We start from the raw sequence: 23,538 nt of genomic DNA, 5'->3' as shown, positions 1-23,538 counted from the left end.
ACATCAGGGGTGAGGGCAATATTATGTTTCTTGAGCTGGGTGCTGGTAATATGGGAGCATTCACTTTGTGAAAAACAGCTGAGCTGTCTAAAGATTTCATGCCATTTTCTGTACTGTTCTACTTAAGTAAAAAGTTTATGAAGAAATAAATACTACAGCTGTTCAAGGCCATGAGAGATAAGGTTGAACAACTCTACATGAATCAACAGCCCTGAAAAATACCTGTGCTTTTGCATGAGCACCAGCAGTAACAATGTGCCTGTTAACTTGCACTCAGTACCAGGCAGGGAAGTAAGTAACAAATTTTAGAAATAATTTGATTCCAAAATGTTTAAAATAAAAGAAGTTTATAATTCAAAAGAGTTAAGCTGCAATTATTCAAGAATCAAAAGAGTACTGGTTAAGGATACGAGAGCTGTTGGTAGAATCCCGCCTCTACCACTTGCCAGCTCTGTTAATGTATTCTTAACTTCTCTGGGCCACCATTACCTCACCTGTGAAATGGAGATCTACCTCATAAGCCTGTGGTGAGGACCAAATGAATTACTCTGTGTACAGCATTTAGAACTGCATCTGACACAAAGTAAGTATTCAGGTAAGTGCTGGCTTTTCACTCATGTGACATACTTTATCTCCCAATGATGCTAAGTAAACAGGGTGGGGTGTTTCCACCATAGCCAACTGACAGATGGGCACCAGAATGCAACAAAAAGCCCCTTCTTAAAATAACATGTACCACACTCTTTCTATAAAACAGGATCATTAACTATTAGCTTTCCTCATATTTGAATTACCCAAAGAAGTTGGGATAGTAGCAACAAATCATACTGCAGTCCCATTCTGGGTCTTTTTTAATCCTTTACTCCAAGTAGCTTTAAGAATTAAATAACCGCTTAGAGCACTGCATCATCACAGAAAGAAACTGTAAGAATTTAAAGTAATACTAGTACTTAACACTTTGTTAAGAGTTACTATGTGGCAAATATTGTGCCAAACATTTTTCCTATACTGATCTTATTTATTCACAACAACCCTATTAAATAGGTATTATATAGTGTTCACCCTAACTAAAATGGCATAAGTCCATTTTACTTCAGAGCCCACTTTCTTACATTTATCTCCTTCACCTTATTCTCTCACAACTTTTTTCTCTCAGTCTTTATGTACACCTCAGTTATCACAGTGTTCTGTAGTTATACCTGCTCTTCCTCCCTAGGTTATAAATACCTCAACTCCTCTTTCCCAGAACTGGCAGAGAGTACAGCACAAAGAAGGGACTCAGGAATGTTCTCCAGGAACTGGCTCATTAAAAAGTTGTAACTCTTGGGACTTCCCTGGTGGTCCAGTGGTTAAGACTCTGCGCTCCCAATGCAGGGGGCCTGAGTTCCACCCCTGGTCAGGGAACTAGATCCCACATGCTGCAACTAAAAGATCCTGCACGCTGCCGCAACGAAGATCCTGCGTGCTGCAACTAAAACCCAGCACAGCCAAATAAATAAATATTAGGAAAAAAAAAAAAAGTTGTAACTCTTAAGCCCAGCTGCGTTTGAGTGAATTCTAGAGCAAGCATCTCCTAACTTCCAGAAGAGGAATGTAAAGAACTCAAGCATCTAATCCCATTATTCCAGTCCCATTTGAGGTAACTTGCTTGGTTTGCTGAGACGGTTATCCATTTGCCAGGTGTTAATCCAGGGGATATTTTGATAATCATATTTCATCAATACTTTGCAGAGAATAAGATAAATGCTGAGGATCCACTGGATGGGCATCTAATATGAAATTAAGTTATCAACATCCTATCAAAAGACACAATCTTGCAGATTTACATGCCTCACAGTACAGCAACAGTACTCCAGTATCCTACATGCTGCTTTTTTTCCTTCAATTACCAAAGAAGCATTATTTGATATAGCATTAAGTCTCCTTCCAAAAAATTAATAAATGTAGCAGGAAGTTTTCATTTTTAATTAAACTTCAAAGAGTTTTTTCATACTTTAATTATACAATTCTATTTCCACTACAGCTTGGTTACAGAGAACGAATCTGTTGAAGTGTTTTGCTCACCACAACGTAACTTACTGTATATGTTCAGCATCTCAGACAATGTCCTAACATATGCTCGTACAACTCACACCTGTGTTTATACAATATGGTCCTCCCAGACATTGTGACAATCCCTCTATTTCTAAAGGGAAAAAACAGCTATTTACTGAACACCATATAATATATTACACAGCACAGGTATATACATACTATGTGTGTGTATAATTTGATCCTTACTGTGACCTTGAAAGATAGGAATTATCATCTCCTTTTTTCCCCAGGAAAGAAACTGAGGCACAGAAACTTTAAGTTAGTAAATGATACACAATTAAAGCAGGTTTACATTACTCTAAAGCCTAGCTTTTCAACTCTAAAGCCTAGTTTTTCCTTTATTCCAAGCCTATCTTTACTCCCTACCCTTCTTTTTTCTCACTCTGCAGTTTTCTCTGATCACCAGTCCCCATGGTGGAAGAGACACACAGTTAGTTCCTAGACTTACATATTATAGTTCAAGTCATAAAAAGAGATGAATAACACAAACTTCAGACTAACTATGCAATTAGGTATCACGGACATCACCATTTAGAAAGTAGTGAATAGTCAAGAGGAACTTACAACAGAAAATAAAGGCAACCAACATTTGTAATATTCATGGTAACTTACTGGTCAGAAATTTGAGTTGCTAAATTCAAGAAATTCAAGAAACTAGGTTCCGGATTAAATCAGAATTAAAAGGCGGGGGGAAACTATCAATAGCTAAAACTTTAACAAAATTGGAAAAAATGGAAGCATAAATAATCTATCAGAAAGTGCAACCCTTTTAATATCACACTTCTACAAGAGTCACAATAATGGAATGTCAGGAAAGAATCAGGCTTCATCCTCTCATTAGTTTAAGAGATCTGTTGTCAGGACCACTGATCACACGGGACGATGTATTTAACAATACACAAAGGGGAAAACATTCCAACTATAATAATTAAAGAAATGAAACATGATATTTCACCCAAAATAGCAAAGATTCTTTTTCAATGAAAACACCAATGGGCACTCAAAAACACAATCCTTCCAGAAAGCAATTTGGCAGTAATATATGAATTAGGCAAAAATATACATATACTGCCAGTAATACATACATTTTAAATCTTAAAATATTCATACCCTTGGGGCTTCCCTGGTGGCGCAGTGGCTGAGAGTCCGCCTGCTGATGCAGGGAACACAGGTTCATGCCCCGGTCCAGGAGGATCCCACATGCCGGGGAGCGGCTGGTCCCGTGAGCCGTGGCCGCTGAGCCTGCGCGTCCAGAGCCTGTGCTCCGCAACGGGAGAGGCCACAGCAGTGAGAGGCCCACGTACCACAAAACAAAACAAAACAAAACAACAAAAAACAAACAAACAAACAAAAATATTCATACCCTTTAATCTAATAGTATGCTTTTGGGAACGTACCCTTAAAATCCAAAATGCCAGAAAGGTTTCTGCACATAAATGTTTACAACAATATTTTTAGTGGAAAAACTGAAGATGATCTATTTAACAGTGGGAATCTATCCAACAATAAGAACAAGTAAATATGCCTTTTATTCCATTTAACAGTTAGGAGAAAGCTCAGAATGTTAGATTTTTAAAAGCAAGATGCAAAACTGCATCTAAGAGGACTGCAACTATATACATACAGTAATACTGTATATAAAAAAGAACAATACCAAAGTGGTTCTGAGGGTGAAGTTTGTTTTATTCTCTTTGCTACAATTGTCTGTATTTTCCAAGTTCATAATAAAAGAAGAATGAAAATTGAGATGGCCCAGCACTCATTTTAAATATCATAAGATCTAAATAAAAAGAGAAGAAATCATTTCTGAAATGTTTAAATTACCACATATGGTTAAAAACACAGTAAACATTTCCCTTAGCTTAATTCTACTTTGGCTTTCTAGCTTCAGGGGAGAAAAGATCAAAATACAGAAAAAGGCTTATGCACAAAAGGCATGAATCAAGACATTCATCATCCAAAAAGTTTCATGCATTACCTATAACATAGACACTATTTAGGTAATATACAAACAAGACAGACAGGGGTCCAATTTTTAGGAGCTTACATTTCTATGTGCAAGTACAGATAGCAAGTTAATAAATATATCAAAATATAATTTCTAGTTATAAGTGTACCTAAGTATTAAAAGTGACTTATGAATTTATTGAAGATAGGAAGGAGACTGCCCCTATAGGTGATCACCAAAAAACATCTTTCTGAAAAAGATGCAAAACCAAACACTAAAGTCAGTCATGCAAAAAAGTTGATGAGGAACAGAGGAACAGTAAACAAAGAAAACCTCAAGTGCTAAGACTTAGAAACAGGGAAAGAGTTTGGCATATTCTAGCAGCAGAAAGGAACTCAGTGTGGGATAAAACGGCAAAAGAGATGTGGAGAGGTAGGTAGGGGTCAGAACAAGCAGGGATTTGCAGACCAGGGTAAAAAGTTGCTATTTTATTATACTTACAAAGTAAAGCCACTGAATGGGGAAGAAAATGATCTTATGTGCATTTTTAGAGGCTTCTGAGCGGACAGACTGTCAAATGTCAAGAGCAATAACAAGAAGTTAGGAAGCTACTGCAGGAATCTCAGTTGGGGGTAATGGTGGCCTGGACTAGAGTGATGGCAATGGGAATAGAGAAAAGTAGAGAAACTCAAAACATATGTGGGTAGTTAGAACCCATAGTATTTACTGACAGATGGTCAGAATGTGGGAAATGAGAACTCAGAACAATCAAGTATAGCTCCTAGGAGTCTGGCTGAATCATCACTTACAAAACTTAAAGTGTGTTTCTAACAGAGGAGGAGTTAAGTATATTATGAACTATCCATCAGACAAACATTACTAATGTTTGTGGAAGGTTTGCTTCTCTTACTATCTAGAGGCAGCGGACATGATTCTTAACTATTCAGGCCTTCAGTTTCCTAAAATAATTACTCAATATTTCCTCATATAATTACTACGAAACAAAACAAAAACAAAAACACCTACTGCTCTTACAGAGCTGTTGGAAGAATTAAATGTGAACCTATGAAAAACACTTATTTAACATAATGACTGTGCTCAATAAATTAAATCTGCCAGAAGTCATAGTAATGACTCTGCAACCAGAATAGAAGAGTTAGTCAATAAATATTTTATGGATAAATAGGCAGATAAAAGAAATGGTGAAACAGGAGTTTAAACCCAGGTCATCTGACTCAATCTCTACAAAACCATACACTCTACACCACAGGTGAACAATGAAGAATAAAAACTGTAACAACTGTTAGACTGTGAAATCAACCAAGGAGAAGATGGAATCCTCATTAGAAACTTTTTGGTACAAATTACACAACAATCCAAAGTCCAGAGGGTTAAGTATAATACACAGTCAAGTAGATTAACTAGAATAATTGGCAATTTCTGAATCACAGAATTAACTGAAAACCTTATTGTCTTTTCAGTAAGTACCCTACTTCAGTAATGTTGAGGACTCAACCTGAACAGAATGCAGAGGGAGCACAAGACTAGAATTTAGTTAGACCATGGGGGTCTGGGCAGCAGAGAATTATCAACAGGAAGTCAAGACCTAGACAGGGAATACAAGTGAGTACCAGGATAAAAGAACAGAATCCAAAACCTGGAAGGAAAGCATTAGCAAAGAGACGTATACCAAAAACCAGTATTAGAGTCTGAGAGAGAAGCACAGACCAGAAGAAGCAGGTATTTACCTCTGGGATAGAGTTAAGAAATTCTCCTATCCCCAGGGCCCAGGCAAAGATCCACTGCTCCTAAGGGAAAGGCAGAAGTAAAATCCCACTGCCTCAGGAGAAAGACAAGAAACCCACTTGGCCCAGGATCCCATACCGCAGCTAAGCAGTTAGCTACCCCTGGGCAAAAGACAGGAAACTCTCTCAAGTCTAAGTCCTCCATCAGATACAAGGCAGAGTCTAGCTGCCCAACTGCCAAGGTCCAAGCTCAAAAGCTCTACCTAAAGCTGAAGGCAAATCAGGACAACCAAGAACTCCTCCACTCCCACAGTAGCACACACAAAGAGGGCCCCTCTGTAGCACAGCCATGCTGTGGATAGCTGCCAGTGGAGCAGGGACAATACTCAGGCCACACAAAACACCAAGTAAAAGCAATACTCCACTGGGGAAATTTCAGGTCTGTGGTGCACTGAACCACAATACTATGACAATAGTAACAACAGAGCCATACCCAGCTCAACTAAGTGACAAAACTAACTCAAACTACCATACTAATTGTCTAATAGAAGAAACATACCCCTTTCTGGACATACGCAACATTTATGTCCTCAGTCTCAACTGTTCTGTCATCCAATCAAAAATTATGAGACACATAAAAAAGGAAAAACTAATTCATTGTCAAGAGATAAAGCAAAAAACAGAACCAAACACAGAGATGACCCTGATGTTAGAACTGTCAGACAGGGATGCCAGGATAACTATGATTAACATGTTAAAAGACCTAGAGGAAAAGATTAGTATGTAAAAGGATCTAGATAACATGTATGAACAGATGGGGGATTTCAACAGAGACATGGAAACTATAGGTGAAACAAAGAGAGAAAACAAGGGTGTTTAAAAAAATAAAAAGAAACCAGAAGGAAGCACCCAATGATTGTGGGACAATATCAAATGGTCTAACATACACTTAATTGGAGTCCCAATGAAGAAAAACAGAACAGAATTATCTCAAAAGATAACAGTTGACATTTTCCAAAATTAAATAAAGACAACAAATCACAGACCCAAGGAGGTCAGTAAGCTCTTAAAATTGTGAAGTTATCATTATTTTATATCAAGCAAGTTTAAAATAAAAGGTTTCAATAAAGATATAGCTTGAAAAAATTAGCTACTGAGGAGTATGTATTTAGCAGATATTGTAAAATTATTTTCTATTACCCATAAAAATACGACATATTATTTACTATCTCCACATAAAAATGAACTAGAGGACTTCCCTGGTGGCACAGTGGTTAAGAATCCTCCTGCCAATGCAGGGGACACAGGTTCAAGCTCTGGCCAGGGAAGATCCCACATGCCGCGGAGCAACTGAGCCTGCTCTCTACAGCCTGTGAGCCAAAACTACTAAGCCCACGTGCCACAACTACTGAAGCCCGTGTGCCTAAAACCCGTGCTCTGCAACAAGAGAAGCCACCGCAATGAGAAGCCCGTGCACCGCAACAAAGAGTAGCCCCCACTCTCTGCAACTAGAGAAAGCCCACGCACAGCCGCAAAGACCCAACGCAGCCATAAATAAATAAATAAATTTATTTTTAAAAAATAGACTTTCATGTGTCTGTTGATCCTCACTTCAAAGCCCATTTTTCCCACAGGATCTTAGTTCTTCAATTCCAAATTGTGGTAGGGTTAAGATTTTTCAGGAACATCTTCAGCATGATAAGAAAGGAATTATCTATAAACATACCATGTCTTGCTTTGGAATTTGTATTTAACAAGTACAGCTGCTGTTTATCTAGAAATGTGGAAAAAATGACTGAATACAAAAAAAGACTTATTATCGTTTATTTCCTAAGCAGAGTCTATTCCATGTTGTTTCATTATAAATTAGAGATCCTAGAATATCATAGCAATTTTTTACTCCTTTACTAACCTAGAATATGAAAAACAACAGTCCTAATTATTAACAGTTCAGTATTGAAGGCTTATAATGAACATGTCATGACTATCACCATGTACCTGAAAACAAATTTTTAAAGACTTCAGAATGTAAACCTAAATTTTCAGTACACCATAAAAACTAGTTGATAATTTTATAAACAAGTTTAAACAATTTATCAGATATTTTCATATGTGTTTTGCCTAATTTCAGAGGGCTAACATATCTGCATGTTTCTATGACATTTTAAAATAAACCCCCAAAAAGTCAAAAGGTAAAAACAGTAAAATTTTTAAAATATATGTTAAGACACAAAATATGAACTTTGGTTTCTTTTTAAGAGTCTACAAATGGTAACAAACATATGACTATAGAAAAATTTTTTGAATAAAAGCTAAAAAAAGATACATAAGTAAACTCCAAGAGCTGCAAATAAAAGTATAAAAATTGACAAAGATACAGGCTCAGAAAAATGGATATCCTAATGCTTGCACACACCCGCACTACCCAGAAAGAGGCTTCCAAGGAGACATCAAACGTGAAGCTAACCACACACCTTTAACAAGGCAGAAGCATGAGCTGAGGGCAGAAGCACACATTAGGAGAGCAGATGGGGGCATGTCAGGCAGAGGCAGCTGCATCAAGCTATGGGTGGACTGTGGGAGGAGGAAGCAGTGGGGGGCAGGGGAGGGATGAAGGGATTGGGGGAGGGACAGTGAGAAAAAAATAGGTCCCATAAAGAAATATTATATAGCATATGGCAAAAACAACACAGGACCAGGAGTTAATAAATTCTGGATTCTAGTTCGAGGTCTACCATATTGTACTAAAGTTGGGTTCAGAAAACATGTATTTGTATGTGCTTTGTATAAAACTCAGGTTTATCGTGACTTGTATAAATCTTTTTACTCATTTATATGTTATAAATGAGTAAAAAGATTGATAAATAAAATCAATGTGCCACTTAGCTTCAACTACAAAGGAGTCTGGGAACTAGTGAACACTGGAATCAGTAGCAACCATAAAATGAGGAAGTTGTCAATTTGTTCAAAGATCAGATACTGGGATCATTAGCAACCATAAAATGAGGAAGTTGTCAATTTGTTCAAAGATCAGATACTGTATATAGCAAAAGTACAACTGCATGACAAGTAACCAGAGCATTAAAAGTGAAATGAGAGCAGAGACTTCATTTGTTTAGTTCTCTATATTTCTCCAGCACCTAAAAAGTGTCTAGTAGTTTGAAGTAGGCATTCAAACATCTGTTGAATATACTCCCCAACTAAATAACACACTGTAATCTCACAGTCCCTGCCTAATACTTACTGATTCTACTACTCTTAATTGCACATTAATCAGCACTTTTTAAATGTTTTTAAAGTCTGTAAGATTACAGGTTGAATAAAATTCCATCCTTTTTAATAATCACATCATTTTAAATTTCCCTAAACTCTTTCAAAAAGATGTGAAAAAGATGTGAAATTATCAATTAGAGTTCATGACTTAAGCCAACTGAGTAATATATTAATTATAACTGCTCAGTCTATAAAAGTGAAAAACAAAGTTAATCCTGTAACATTTTTCCATTAGAAGTTAGCAGTCACAGATGAAGATGTGCTACAGTTCTTCCCAAAAATACCTAACACACAAAATTTTTCAATACCAACAAAGACATATTAGATCAGAACAGATGCCAATGATTAAATCATGCAATATTCCAGACTAACTTACTTTAAAGTCCTGGACACACTGTATCAAAGTGATATTTGTAAATGATTAATCACTATACAAATGTAAGGTATCATCAACTATAACAGATTACAATCAAAGACAAAGCTTCAAGTCAAAAAGTATCTACAAGACTATGGTACAACTTTTAAGAGAAAGATACCCTAATTGAGTAAAAAATAAAGAAGAACCACTATAATACAACGTAAGTAGACAGATATTGCCTGTCAGAATTGTAGTAAGAAGGGTATAAAAAGTCCATTAAGAAAGTTCCAAGGTGGAAGGAGTCATGCCCTCAAATTAAAGATGACTCTGGAAAGACTTTATGACAACAGAAACACGGAAGAGCAGGAGCCATCTCAATTTTTGCCAACTATGACATCTCCAACTCTTACAACAGTGCACTGAACACAGAATATTATCAATATTTACTGACTGAATAAACAAACATTTAGAATGGACCCTGAGAGATTGAGAGGACACTCTAGCATGAGCGAAACACATAAGGAAAAGAATAAAGGAGGAAATAAGGTGTGTTCAAAGAACACGGAGTAGCCTAATTTTGCTGGAGTATATTTATAACATGCAGAAGATCAGCAGGAGTTCGTGTCCACTATGAACTTCATAACACGTTTAAATTTAATTTGGTATAAGTGGAAAATAATAAAAGCTTTATTAATGAAACTAGAATAGAATGCAAGATGAGTTATAAGATTTTTGCCTCCTCTAACACAAATTTAGTTATTTGTGATTTAGTTCAGAACAAATATGGCAGCAATAAGAATGAAAAGAGTGGGGAAAAGGTCAAATACAATTCCAAGACTGTGAGTTTGGTTGATCAGAAAACAGTGGCATAATTAAAAGAAATACAAAGTCAAAAAAAGATGGGGTGGAGGGAGAATGACGTAAAGAAAATGACATTTGTTGAGCGTTTATTCCTTCCTAAGCATTTCAAATACACTATTTTATTTAGTCTTCACAACAACTCTGTGAGATAGTTATACTCCCATTTTACAAATGAAGCAAAGAAGTCAAGATGCTTCCCCAAAGCTCACAAAGTTAATTAGTTATGTGTCACTCTCTCTATTCTTCCTTCCTAAGGGAACCTCCATTTTGTTCAAATATGGGCCAGCAATGTGCTCAGGAAGGTGGGTCACTCCCCTAGGCCTGGGACAATGAAACTTGATTGTTCTAAACAAGGGGAATCTATTTCCATTATCCAATAACCCAGGCCTGACCTATGAGACATGAGAAGAAATATGTTGAGGGCTCCGGGAAACTTTCTTACCTGCATTAGCATCATGGATGTCATTAGGAACCTTGAAACCACCAATCTAAGAATTACCCTTGATTCCTCCCTTTCCTTCACTCTTGTTTCCCAATCCATCAGCAAGTCAAATTGATTCTATTCAATAATTCCAAAACACCTTGCTAACCCTTCCTCTTCTCCTATCATCCTAATTGAAGCCATTATTAACTCTCAACTGGACTCTTAACAATTACTCTCCTAGGCAATCTCCCTGTGGTCACTCTTGCTCCCAACAATTCATTCCCCAAACAGCAGCCAAAGAAATCTTTAAAATATATATCATGGAGCAATTAGAACCCTTGTGTTCTGTTGGTGGGACTGTAAAATGGTATGACCACCATGGAAAACAGTACAGAGTTTTCTTAAAAAAAAAAAAAAAAAAAAGCTACCATATGCTCCAGCAACCCCACCACTGAGTATATATATACCAAAAAATTGAAAGCAGAGTCTCAAAGAGATATTTGCACACTCACGTTCATAGCAGCACTATTCGCTATAGCCAAGAGGTAAAAAAGCAACTCAAGTGTCCTTCTACAGATGGATATAAAAAAATGCGGTATAAACATAAAATGGAATATTATTCAGCCTTAAGATAGAAGGAAATCCTGTCATATACAACAAGGATGAACTTTGAGGACCTTATGCTAAGTGACATAAGCTAGTCACAGTAAGACAAATACTGAATAATTCCACTTATATGAAGTATCTAAAATAGTCAAATTCATAGAAACAGAAAGTAGATAGTAGTGAATATACTTAACACTACTGAACTGTACACTTAAAAATGGTTAAGATGGTAAATTTTATGTTATTTTTTTTCATAACATACATACACAGCAGGCCAAAGGAAAAAAAAAAAAAAGTAAATCATATCACTTCATTCCCCTCCTTAAGATGCTTCAGCTGCTTCCCATCACCCACTGATAAACTCCAAACAAGGTCCATGAGGCTCTGAACCATCTGGTCCTTCCTGCCTGTACAGCCAGATCACATGCTACTCTCCTCCTTCAAGATGCTCAGTCAAAATGATACTCTCTCACTTCCTCAAAAAATTCAAATTACTTCTTGCCTCAAGGTCTTTGTCCATTCTATCACCCCTGTGTGGAATGCTCATCCCTAATTCTTCACAGACTTGGCTCTTTATTATCCTTCAGATGTCACCTTAAATGTGACCTCAGAAGCCTTCCCTAACCAGGCTACCTAAACTAATAGGTGTCCCCACACCATCCACATTCTTTTCTATCTTATGTCTCTTCTGTTCCTTGGTAGCATTTCTCACAAATTAAAATATTATTCTTTTCCCCTATCTTCCCAAACAAAATGCAAGCTTCACAGGGACTAGGACCTCACCAATCCTGTTCATCATTATGTCCCGAATACTTATCATATGCTTGTTATATACTTAACATTCAAATATTTATTGAGTAATTTCACATTAAGAAAAAATCATTCTATAAGCCTGTTATTAAATATATATAAATATACACACAGTTCTTTAAAACACTAACTGATGTGACAACTATTATTTCTAGTTATTGAGGTAGACATGTTGACTTTATACTTTTCGATATGCTCTAACTTTCCTATAATAAATCTTTATACTCAGAAATTAAAGATTTTTAAGACTGATATTTCAACTTCTAAATGCTTCAGATCTTTTAATTATATAAAATAATAAAGGTACAAAACAAGATAGTGATACAACCAACTTTTTAAATACACCACAGTACTCCTCAATCTCTGCCTATACTTAACTTTTGTATTTCTACAAAGTTTTAACTAATATCAGACCATTAATGGTTGTTTAGATCACAGAAGTGACTCAAACTATGCCTACTTACTTTTCTAAATGCATATAAAACATTTTAATAATACTCAACATATCACAGCACATTTCTACAACTTTCCTACATCTATATCTACAGATTTAAAAAAAAGTCAACGGTAATTGAACACTTACACTTGCCATACTCTAAGCACTTTACATAGATTAACTCATTTTTACTTTAACCTCATTTTTACTTTAAACCCATTTTAGAGAGAAGGAAATTTAGGTGCTAATAGGTTAAATTACCAACCCTAAATTACAAAAGCACTGCCAGACTGGGCCTCAAGCCCAGGAAATCATGCTCTAGTTGAGAGGCTATGCTCTTAACCACACTAGTTGGAACAGACTTATGGCCCAAATAAAAATTCAAGATATAAAGTGCTATGTTTCTTAAAAGTTATATTCCAGGGCTTCCCTGGTGGCACAGTGGTTGAGAGTCCACCTGCCGATGCAGGGTACACGGGTTCGTGCCCTGGTCCAGGAAGATCCCACATGCTGCGGAGCAGCTAGGCCCGTGAGCCATGGCCGCTGAGCCTGCGTGTCCGGAGACTGTGCTCCGCAACAGGAGAGGCCACAACAGTGAGAGGCCCGTGTACCGCAAAAAAAAAAAAAATTACATTCCATCCTTAAGGAATATTCATGAAAACAAAGCACAAGTAGGAATTACCCACTTATTGAGAATACCGATTTTTATTAAAAAGCCCTTTGTCTTAAGCCCCAGAAATCATACATTTTAAATGTGTATTTTTTAAGAGTTCAGAATATTTAATAGCAAAATTTTAAAAAATGAAAAACTCGTTATTTACCAAAGATAAATGAAGAAAGAACTCATAAAGTTCCTTGGACAATAAAGATCTAGAATTTAACATTAATCAAAAAGTTTAATTCTGCTACTTCTCCAGCCTCATTTCCTAATTCACTTCTAATCACACCCTGGGCTTTGTCGTAACACTCCTTGGCACTGGAGGATTTTTAAGGCATAAACTATTTGAAAGCAATCCTAAATCTCCATTATACGGAATAATTTATCATGGAGATGACAATTTCACAAGGCTTCTATAAGGATTAAATAAGATAAAACATACAAATGCCAGGCATAAATTTGAATCCCACACACAAATGTTCGTAAACTACAAGCAGGCTGACCACTGACTCTGCCATCCTGGGTATTTGGTAATTCACAATCACCATCCAGCATTCTCAAATGCCAATGTGTATGATCAATGTCATTCCCCGCTCAGCTTACTCCTCTGATACCATTATAATTTCCCCTATCTGACAAACTCTTATATAGTCTCAGTGAATACCCCTACTGTGAGGAAGGGGGGACATCTTCATTAATAACCCACCTCCTCACATCAAAGTTAGGGACTTCCAACTTTGTATTCAATTGTACTAAATACAGCACATGCCCTAATGTCCATATACCCTCATCACAATGTATCATCATCCTTTAAGTGGTTATATCTCCTCCTGGAAAACAAAGCACAGTCAATAGCTTATTAATCCTGGAATCCCAAACATCTGATTTGGTGACTGGCATATAAAAGTCACTGAAGATTTTTGTTTGTTTGCTTGTAGTTTTTGGTTTCTTTGTAAATGAAGAATAAAAGTAATACAAAGGGGTGAACAAAAAAGAATGTTTGTTTACATTATACTTTTTTCCAAAGAAAAGGAAAAGGAGACTTATTTTCAATACTGTAAACGTATAACAAGCACTTGTAATAAAAATCCTAAAAGATATTTTTAGTAAATGCAGGAACACTCCTAGATAAGTTACCATAGTCATTTCCTTTTAAAAAGCAAATACACAGAAATTTGTTGCATTTCTATAGACTAACAACAAACTATCAGAAAGAGAAATTAAGGAAGCATTCCCATTTACAATTGCATCAAAAAGAATAAAATATCTAGGAATAAATCTACCTAAGAAGGTAAAAGACTTGTACTCGAAAAACTGTAAGACACTGATGAAAGAAACTGAAGACAATAGAAACAGATGGAAAGGTATACTGTGTTCATGGCCTGGAAAAATTAATATTGTTAAAATGACCATACTACCCAAGGCAATCTACAGATTCATTGCAATCTCTATCAAAACCAACAGCATTTTTCACAGAATTAAAACAAATAGTTTTAATATGTGTATGGAGGGACTTCCCTGGTGGTCCAGTGGTTGGAAATCCGCCCTCCAAGGCAGGGGACACAGGTTTGACACCTGGTGAGGGAACTATGATCCCACGTGCCACGAGGCAACTAAGCCCATGCACCACAACTACTGAGCCCACGCGCTCTAGAGCCTGCACGCCACAACTAGAGAGCCCGTGCGCCACAACGAAGAGCCCATGCGCCACAATGAAAGATCCCATGTGCCACAACTAAGACCCAACGCAGCAAAATAAATTTTAAAAATATATATATCTTTTAAAATGTGTATGGAAACACACAAAGCCAAAACAATCTTGAGAAAGAACAGAGCTGGAGGAATCATGCTCCCTGACTTCAAACTCTACTACAAAGCTACAGTAATTAAAACAGTATGGTACTGGCATAAGAACAGACACATAGATCAATGGAACAGAACAGAGAGCCTGGAAATAAATCCACGCACTTATGGTCAATTAATCTACGACAAAGGAGGCAAGAACATGCAATGGAGAAAAGACAGTCTCTCCAATAACTGGTTAAACTAGACAGCTACATGTAAAAGAATGAAATTAGAACATTCTCTAACACCACATACAAAAATAAGTTCAAAATGGATTAAAGACCTAAGTGTAAGACCAGAAACCACAAAAATTCTAGAAGAAAACATAGGTAGGAAACTCTTTGACATAAATCGTAGCAATAATTTTTGGCTCTGTCTCCTAAAGCAAAGGAAATAAAACCAAAAATAATCAAATGGGACCAAATCAAACTTAAAACCTTTTGCCCAGCAAAGGAAAGCACTGACAAAACAAAAAAAAACCTACTGAATGGGAGAAAATATTTGCAAATGGTATGACCAATAAGCGGTTAATACCCAACATATATTAACAGTTCATACAATTCAACATCAAAAAGGCAAACAGCCCAATTAAAAAATGGGCAGAAGACCTGAACAGACATTTTTCCAGAGAAGACATGCAAATGGGCAACAGGCATATGAAAAGATGCTCAACATCATGAACCATCAGAGAAATGCAAATTAAAACTATAATGAGCTGCAGCACCCGAGGCTCAGGATCACTCGGTGAAACTGAGCTTAGAGAAACTGGAAAGAGCCCGAGGGGCGCCGTCCACACTGCCCAGGAGTGAGCGGGTTGCGGAACCCACTTCCAGAATTTTCGGCCTAGGTCTCCACCATTATCCCGCACATCTCCTGGCACCACCGCGCCCACAGTGTCCTATGTCAACCAACGCGGCGCAGGAGCCGGCCCTGAGTCCATGGCTTTTCATTGGCTGAGCCCTTTCCAGGAAAGGAGTCTTCATCCTTTTCGATTCCGTTATTGTTTCAGGTTCCCATGGTAGCAGCAGCATTTATGGTCCCTGAACAGGGCCATGTGATCTTTGAGGATGTGGCTGTGTCCTTCTCCCAGGAGGAGTGGGGTCTCCTTAACGATGCTCAGAGACTCCTGTACTGTGACGTGATGCTGGAGAACCTGTCACTTATAGTCTCCCTGGGCTGTTGGCATGGAGTAGAAGCTGAGGAGGCCGTTTCTGAACAATGTGTTTCTGTAGAACAAGTGACAGAAGACTGGAATCCAAAGCTGAAACCATCTATCCTGAAGCCTCTGACTTCCAATACGAGTGTCCTGGCGGAGAAAGATGTTTTGTACTTGGCTGACAATATGTTCACGTGCGGAGAGGTTGAGAAGGCTTTCCTAGGCAGCTTGGGCTTTCCCCAGCACCAGCCCTCCCACGATGGAGAGCATCCACGTAGAAGCAGGCAGAGCAGGGAGGTCTCTCACCCTGGGCAAGGGCATCACAAGTGCAGCGAATGTGGCAAAGCCTTCCGTAAAAAGTTTAAATTCACAGAGCACCTGAGAGTTCACACTGGAAAAAAACCTTATGAGTGCAGTGACTGCGGGAAGTTCTTTAGACACATCTCCAGTCTTATTCATCATCAGAAAGTTCACACAGGAGAAAGGCCTTATGAGTGCTGTAACTGTGGGGAAGTCTTTGCCCACAAATATAAACTTTTGGAGCACCAGAGAATCCACACTGGAAAAAGACCATATGAGTGTAATGAATGTGGGAAGGCCTTCCTTCCCAAGGATTCACTTGTTCAGCACCAAAAAATCCACACTGGAGAAAATCCTCATAAGTGCGGTGAATGTGGAAAGTGCTTCCTGTACAAAAATAACCTTCTTGTACACCAGAGGATCCACAGTGGAGAAAGGCCTTATGGGTGTAGCAAATGTGGGAAGTCCTTTGTCTTCAAAAAAAGGCTTCTTTATCACCAGCGAATCCACACTGGAGAAAGGCCTTACATGTGCAGTGAATGTGGGAAAGCCCATGTCTACAAAGGAAGTCTTATTGTGCATAAGAGAATTCACACTTTAGAAAAGGCTTATGGGTGTAACAAATGTGGGAAATTCTTTACAAGCAGTTTTGCCCTCAATAGACATGAGAATGTTCACACTGCACGAAGGCGTTATGAGTGCAGCGAATGTGGGGAAGCTCTCAACGGCAAAGTTAACCTTGCTGAGCACCAGAGAATCCACACTGGAGAAAGACCTTATAAGCATAATGAATGTGAGAAAGCCTTCATGCGCAAGTATACACTTGTTCAGCACCAAAAAGTCCACACTGGAGTAAAGCCTTTTAAATGCAGCAAATGTGGGAAGCCCTTCACTTACAAAACAAGTCTTGCTGTTGACCAGAGAATCCACACTGGAGAAAGGCCTTATATGTGCAGTGAATGTGGGGAAGTCTTTGTCTACAGAAGTCGTTTTTTTGTCCATCAGAGAATCCACACTAGAGAAAAGCCTTAAGAATGCAGTTCTTTGTAGGTAGCTCCAAGCTCATAAAAAACAAAGTTCACACTGGGGCAATGCCTTCTGCACTTATGCTTTCCTTCACTTAATATCTAGCAGCACAATTCCTATGTAGTAGAGTAGGTGAATGTATACCTTATATGTGGCCAGTCAAACTTTTCTAAAATAGTAGTATCTTTTTATAGTCTCACGAGAAGCAGCAGAACATGAGTTCCTGTTTTTTACATTTTTGCCAACACTTGGTATGTTCAGCCTTTCTAATTTGTGATGTCATAGGTGTATCTAGTGATTTTAACTAACATTTCCCTGTTGACACAATGTGAGTGGTTTTCCATGTGTTAATTTCCAACCATATTTCTTTTTTTTTTAATTTTTATTGGAGTATAGTCAATTTACAATGTTGTGTTTCAGGTGTACAGCAAAGTGAATCAGACAGCCATATTTCTTTTTTGAAATTTGTTCATATAATTTTGTCATCTTAATTACTGAGTTTTGATGTTTCTTCATGGATTACTGATTAAGGTCCTCTAATGGAAATATTTACCAATATTCTTCCAGACTTGTTCTGCTCATTTTAGTCGCTTTTCCAGAGAAAGACTTTATTTATTTTTTGTGGTGGCTTTTTTTGGCCATGCTGTGGCATGCAGGATCTTACTTCCCCGACCAGGGATTGAACCCGTGCCCCCTGCAGTGGAAGCACAGAGTCCTAACCACTGGATCTCCAGGGAATTCCTCAATATGAAGCTGAGAATCCACTTTTCAATTTGTGCATCACAAAAACATCCTACTAGAATTCTGACTGGGATTGCACTTAAGCTTCAATTTAGAAAGAAATACTGAGTGTCCCAATCTATAAACTCGACAGATCTCCTTTTATTTAGATCTTGCTTAATTTTTGTTAGCAGTCTTTTTTAGTTTTCTGTTTGTAGGTCTTAAACATCTCCAGGTAACTTAAACATCTCCAGGTATTTTCTACATCTTATGATATTGTGAAAGGGAATTTAAAAAATTCTTCAATTTATGAACTGTTCATACCTATTACACTTAGAGAGATATAAGACTAAGGACAGAAAAAAAAAACTATAATGAGATATCACCTCATTATAAATGAGTATCTATTTAGAATGGCTATCATCCGCGGCTAACAGAGCGGACTACAGAGACGAGCATGAGACACTAAGGCTGCTGCTGCTGCCACCAAGAAGCCTGTGCGAGCACAGGTCACTATCTACACCACCCCTCCCGGGAGCCTGTGCAGCCTGCCACTGCCAGGGTCCCAGGATCCAGGGACAACTTCCCCGGGAGAACGCAGGGCACACCTCAGGCTGGAGCAACGCCACGCCGGCCTCTGCCGCTGCAGGCTCATCCCGCACTCCGTACCCCTCCCTCCCACTGGCCTGAGTGAGCCAGAGCCCCCGAATCAGCGGCTCCTTTAAGTCCGTCCTGTCTGAGCGAAGAACAGACGCCCTCCGGCAACCTACACGCAGAGGCAGGGCCAAAGCTGAGCCCCGGGAGCTGTGTGAACAAAGAAGAGAAAGGGAAATCTCTCCCAGAAGCCTCAGGAGCATCTGATTAAATCTCCACAATCAACGTGATGTACCTGCATCCGTGGAATTACCTGAATAGAGAACAAATCATCCCAAATTCAGGAGGTGGACTTAGAGAGCAAGATTTATTATTTTTTCCCCTTTTCCTCTTTTTGTGAGTGTGTATGTGTATGCTTCTGTGTGAGATTTTGTCTGTATAGCTTTGCTTTCACCATCTGTCCTAGGGTTCTATCCGTCCGTTTTTGGTTTTGTTTTTGTTTTACATTTTAAAAAAATTTTTTTCTTGATAATTATTTTTTATTTTAATAACTTTATTTTATTTTATATTTCTTTATTTTCTTTTCTTTTAACTTCTTTCTTTCTACTTTTTCTCCCTTTTATTCTGAGACATGTGAATGAAAGGATCTTGGTGCTGCAGCCAGGAGTCAGTGCTGTGCCTCTGAGGTGGGAGAGCCAACTTCAGGACACTGGTCCACAAGAGACCTCCCAGCTCCATGTAATACCAAATGGCGAAAATCTCTCAGAGATCTCCATCTCAACACCAACACCCAGCTTCACTCAACGACCAACAAGCTACAGTGCTGGACACTCTATGCCAAACAACTAGCAAGACAGGAACACAACCCCACCCATTAGCAGAGAGGCTGCCCAAAATCATAATAAGTCCACAGACACCCCAAAACACACCACCAGACGTAGACCTGCCTACCAGAAAGATCCAGCCTCATCCACCAGAACACAGGCACTAGTCCCCTCCACCAGGAAGCCTACACAACCCACTGAACTAACTTTAGCCACTGGGGACAGACACCAAAAACAACGGGAACTACGAACCTACAGCCTGCAAAAAGGAGACCCCAAACACAGTAAGATAAGTAAAATGAGAAGACAGAAAAACACACAGCAGATGAAGGAGCAAGATAAAAACCCACCAGACCTAACAAATGAAGAGGAAATAGGCAATCTACCTGAAAAAGAATTCAGAATAATGATAGTAAAGATGATCCAAAAATCTTGGAAATAGAATAGACAAAATGCGAGAAACATTTAACAAGGACCTACAAGAACTAAAGATGAAACAAGCAACGATGAAAAACATAATAAATTAAATTAAAAAAACTCTAGAAGGGATCAACAGCAGAATAACTGATGCAGAAGAACGGATAAGTGACCTGGAAGATAAAATAGTGGAAGTAACTACTGCAGAGCAGAATAAAGAAAAAAGAAAGAAAAGAACTGAGGACAGTCTCAGAGACCCCTGGGACAATATTAAATGCACCAACATTTGAATTATAGGGGTTCCAGAAGAAGAACAGAAAAAGAAAGGGACTGAGAAAATATTTGAAGAGATTATAGTTGAAAACTTCCCTAATATGGGAAAGGAAATAGTTCATCAAGTCCAGGAAGCACAGAGAGTCCCATACAGGATAAATCCAAGGAGAAACACGTCAAGACACATATTAATCAAACTGTCAAAAATTAAATACAAAGAAAACATATTAAAAGCAGCAAGGGAAAAACACCAAATAACACACAAAGAATACCCACAAGATTAACAGCTTATCTTTGAGCAGAAACTCTGCAAGCCAGAAGGGACGGGCAGGACATATTTAAAGTGATGAAGGAGAGAAACCTACAACCAAGATTTACTCTACCCAGCAAGGATCTCATTCAGATTTGATGGAGACATTAAAACCTTTACAGACAAGCAAAAGCTGAGAGAGTTCAGCACCACCAATCCAGCTTTACAACAAATGCTAAAGGAACTTCTCTAGGAAAGAAACGCAAGAGAAGGAAAAGACCAACAATAACGAACACAAAACAATTAAGAAAATAGGAACATACATATCGATAATTACCTTAAATGTAAATGGACTAAATGCTCCGACCAAAAGACACAGATTAGCTCAACGGATACAAAAACAAGACCCACATATATGCTGTCTACAAGAGACCTACATCAGACCTAGAGACACATACAGACTGAAAGTGAGGGGATGGAAAAAGGTATTTCATGCAAATGAACCCAAAAGAAAGCTGGAGTAGCAATTCTCATAAGACAAAATAGACTTTAAACTAAACACTATTAGAAGAGACAAAGGAGGACACTACATGATGATCAAGGGATCCATCCAGGAAGAAGATATAACAATTGTAAGTATTTATGCACCCAACATAGGAGCACCTCAATACATAAGGCAAATACTAACAGCCATAAAAGGGAAATCGACAGTAACACATTCATAGTAGGGGACTTTAACACCCCACTTTCACCAATGGACAGATCATCCAAAATGAAAATAAATAAGGAAACACAAGCTTTAAATGATACATTAAACAAGATGGACTTAATTGATATTTATAGGACATTCCATCCAAAAACAACAGAATACACATTCTTCTCAAGTGCTCATGGAACATTCTCCGGGATAGATCATATCTTGGGTTACAAATCAAGCCCTGGTAAATTTAAGAAAATTGAAATTGTAGCAAGTATCTTTTCCAACCACAACGCTATGAGACTAGATATCAATTACAGGAAAATATCTGTAAAAAATACAAACACATGGAGGCTAAACAGTACACTACTTAATAACGAAGTAATCACTAAGAAATCAAAGAGGAAATCAAAACATACCTAGAAACAAATGACAATGGAGACACGATGACCCAAAACCTATAGGATGCAGCAAAAGCAGTTCTAAGAGGGAATTTTATAGCAATACAATCCTACCTTAAGAAACAGGAAACATCTCGAATAAACAACCTAACTTGCACCTAAACCAATTAGAGGAAAAAGAACCAAAAAAACCCAAAGTTAGCAGAAGGAAAGAAATCATAAAGATCAGATCAAAAATAAATGAAAAAGAAATGAAGAAAAGGATAACAAAGATCAATAAAACTAAAAGCTGGTTCTTTGAGAAGATAAACAAAATTGATAAACCATTAGCCAGACTCAACAAGAAAAAAAGGAAGAAGACTCAAATCAACAGAATTAGAAATGAAAAAGGAGAAGTAACAACTGACACTGCAGAAATACAAAAGATCATGAGAGATTCCTACAAGCAACTCTATGCCAATAAAATGGACAACCTGGAAGAAATGGACAAATTCTTAGAAATGCAGAACCTGCCAAGACTGAATCAGGAAGAAACAGAAAATATGAAGAGACCAATCACAAGCACTGAAATTGAAACTGTGATTAAAAATCTTCCAACAAACAAAAGCTCAGGACCAGATGGCTTCACAGGCGAATTCACAAGCAAACATTTAGAGAAGAGCTAACACCTATCCTTCTCAAACTCTTCCAAAATATAGCAGAGGGAGGAACACTCCCAAACTAATTCTACGAGGCCACCATCACCCTGACACCAAAACCAGACAAGGATGTCATAAAGAAAGAAAACTACAGGCCAATATCACTGATAAACATAGATGCAAAAATCCTCAACAAAATACTAGCAAGCAGAATCCAACAGCACATTAAAAGGATCATAAACCATGATCAAGTGGGGTTTATTCCAGGACTGCAAGGATTCTTCAATATACGCAAATCAATCAATGTGATAAACCATATTAACAAACTGAAGGAGAAAAACCATATGGTCATCTCAATAGATTCAGAGAAAGCTTTCGACAAAATTTAGCACCCATTTATGATAAAAACCCTCCAGAAAGTAGGCACAGAGGGAACTTTCCTCAACATAATAAAGGCCATATACGACAAACCCACAGCCAACATCGTCCTCAGTGGTGAAAAACTGAAAGCATTTCCACTAAGATCAGGAACAAGACAAGGTTGCCCACTCTCACCACTCTTATTCAACACAGTTTTGGAAGTTTTAGCCACAGCAATCAGAAAAGAAAAGGAAATAAAAGAAATCCAAATCGGAAAAGAAGAAGTAAAGCTGTCACTGTTTCCAGATGACATGATACTATACACAGAGAATCCTAAAGATGCTACCAGAAAACTACTAGAGCTAATCAATGAATTTGGTAAAGTAGCAGGATACAAAATTAATGCACAGAAATCTCTAGCATACCTATATGCTAATGATGAAAAATCTGAAAGTGAAATCAAGAAAACATTCCCATTTACCACTGCAACAAAAAGAATAAAATATCTAGGAATAAACCTACCTAAGGAGACAAAAGACCTGTATGCAGAATTTTATAAGACACTGATGAAAGAAATTAGAGATGATACAAATAGGGCTTCCCTGGTGGCGCAGTGGTTAAGAGTCCGCCTGCCGATGCAGGAGACACAGGTTCGTGCCTCGGTCCGGGAATATCCCACATGCCGCGGAGCAGCTGGGCCAGTGAGCCATGGCCGCTCGGCCTGTGCGTCTGGAGCCTGTGCTCCGCAACGGGAGAGGCCACAACAGTGAGAGACCCGCGTACTGCAAAAAAAAAAAAAAAGTTGATACAAATAGATGGAGAGA

General features: G+C 38.1%; 1 protein-coding gene and 1 pseudogene across 1 annotated transcript in view; one reads left to right on the top strand and one right to left on the bottom strand.

The window, feature by feature from the left end:
- The window catches only part of STIM2 (stromal interaction molecule 2), a 168,614-nt gene that overhangs the window by 133,664 nt on the left and 11,412 nt on the right, over positions 1-23,538 (bottom strand). The window lies entirely within an intron of this gene.
- On the top strand, positions 15,997-17,546 carry LOC138842690 (zinc finger protein 17 pseudogene; annotated as a pseudogene).

Source organism: Globicephala melas, chromosome 5 (genome assembly GCF_963455315.2).
Source record: "Globicephala melas chromosome 5, mGloMel1.2, whole genome shotgun sequence".
NCBI lineage: Eukaryota > Metazoa > Chordata > Mammalia > Artiodactyla > Delphinidae > Globicephala > Globicephala melas.
This window is presented reverse-complemented; position numbering and strand designations above follow the sequence as displayed.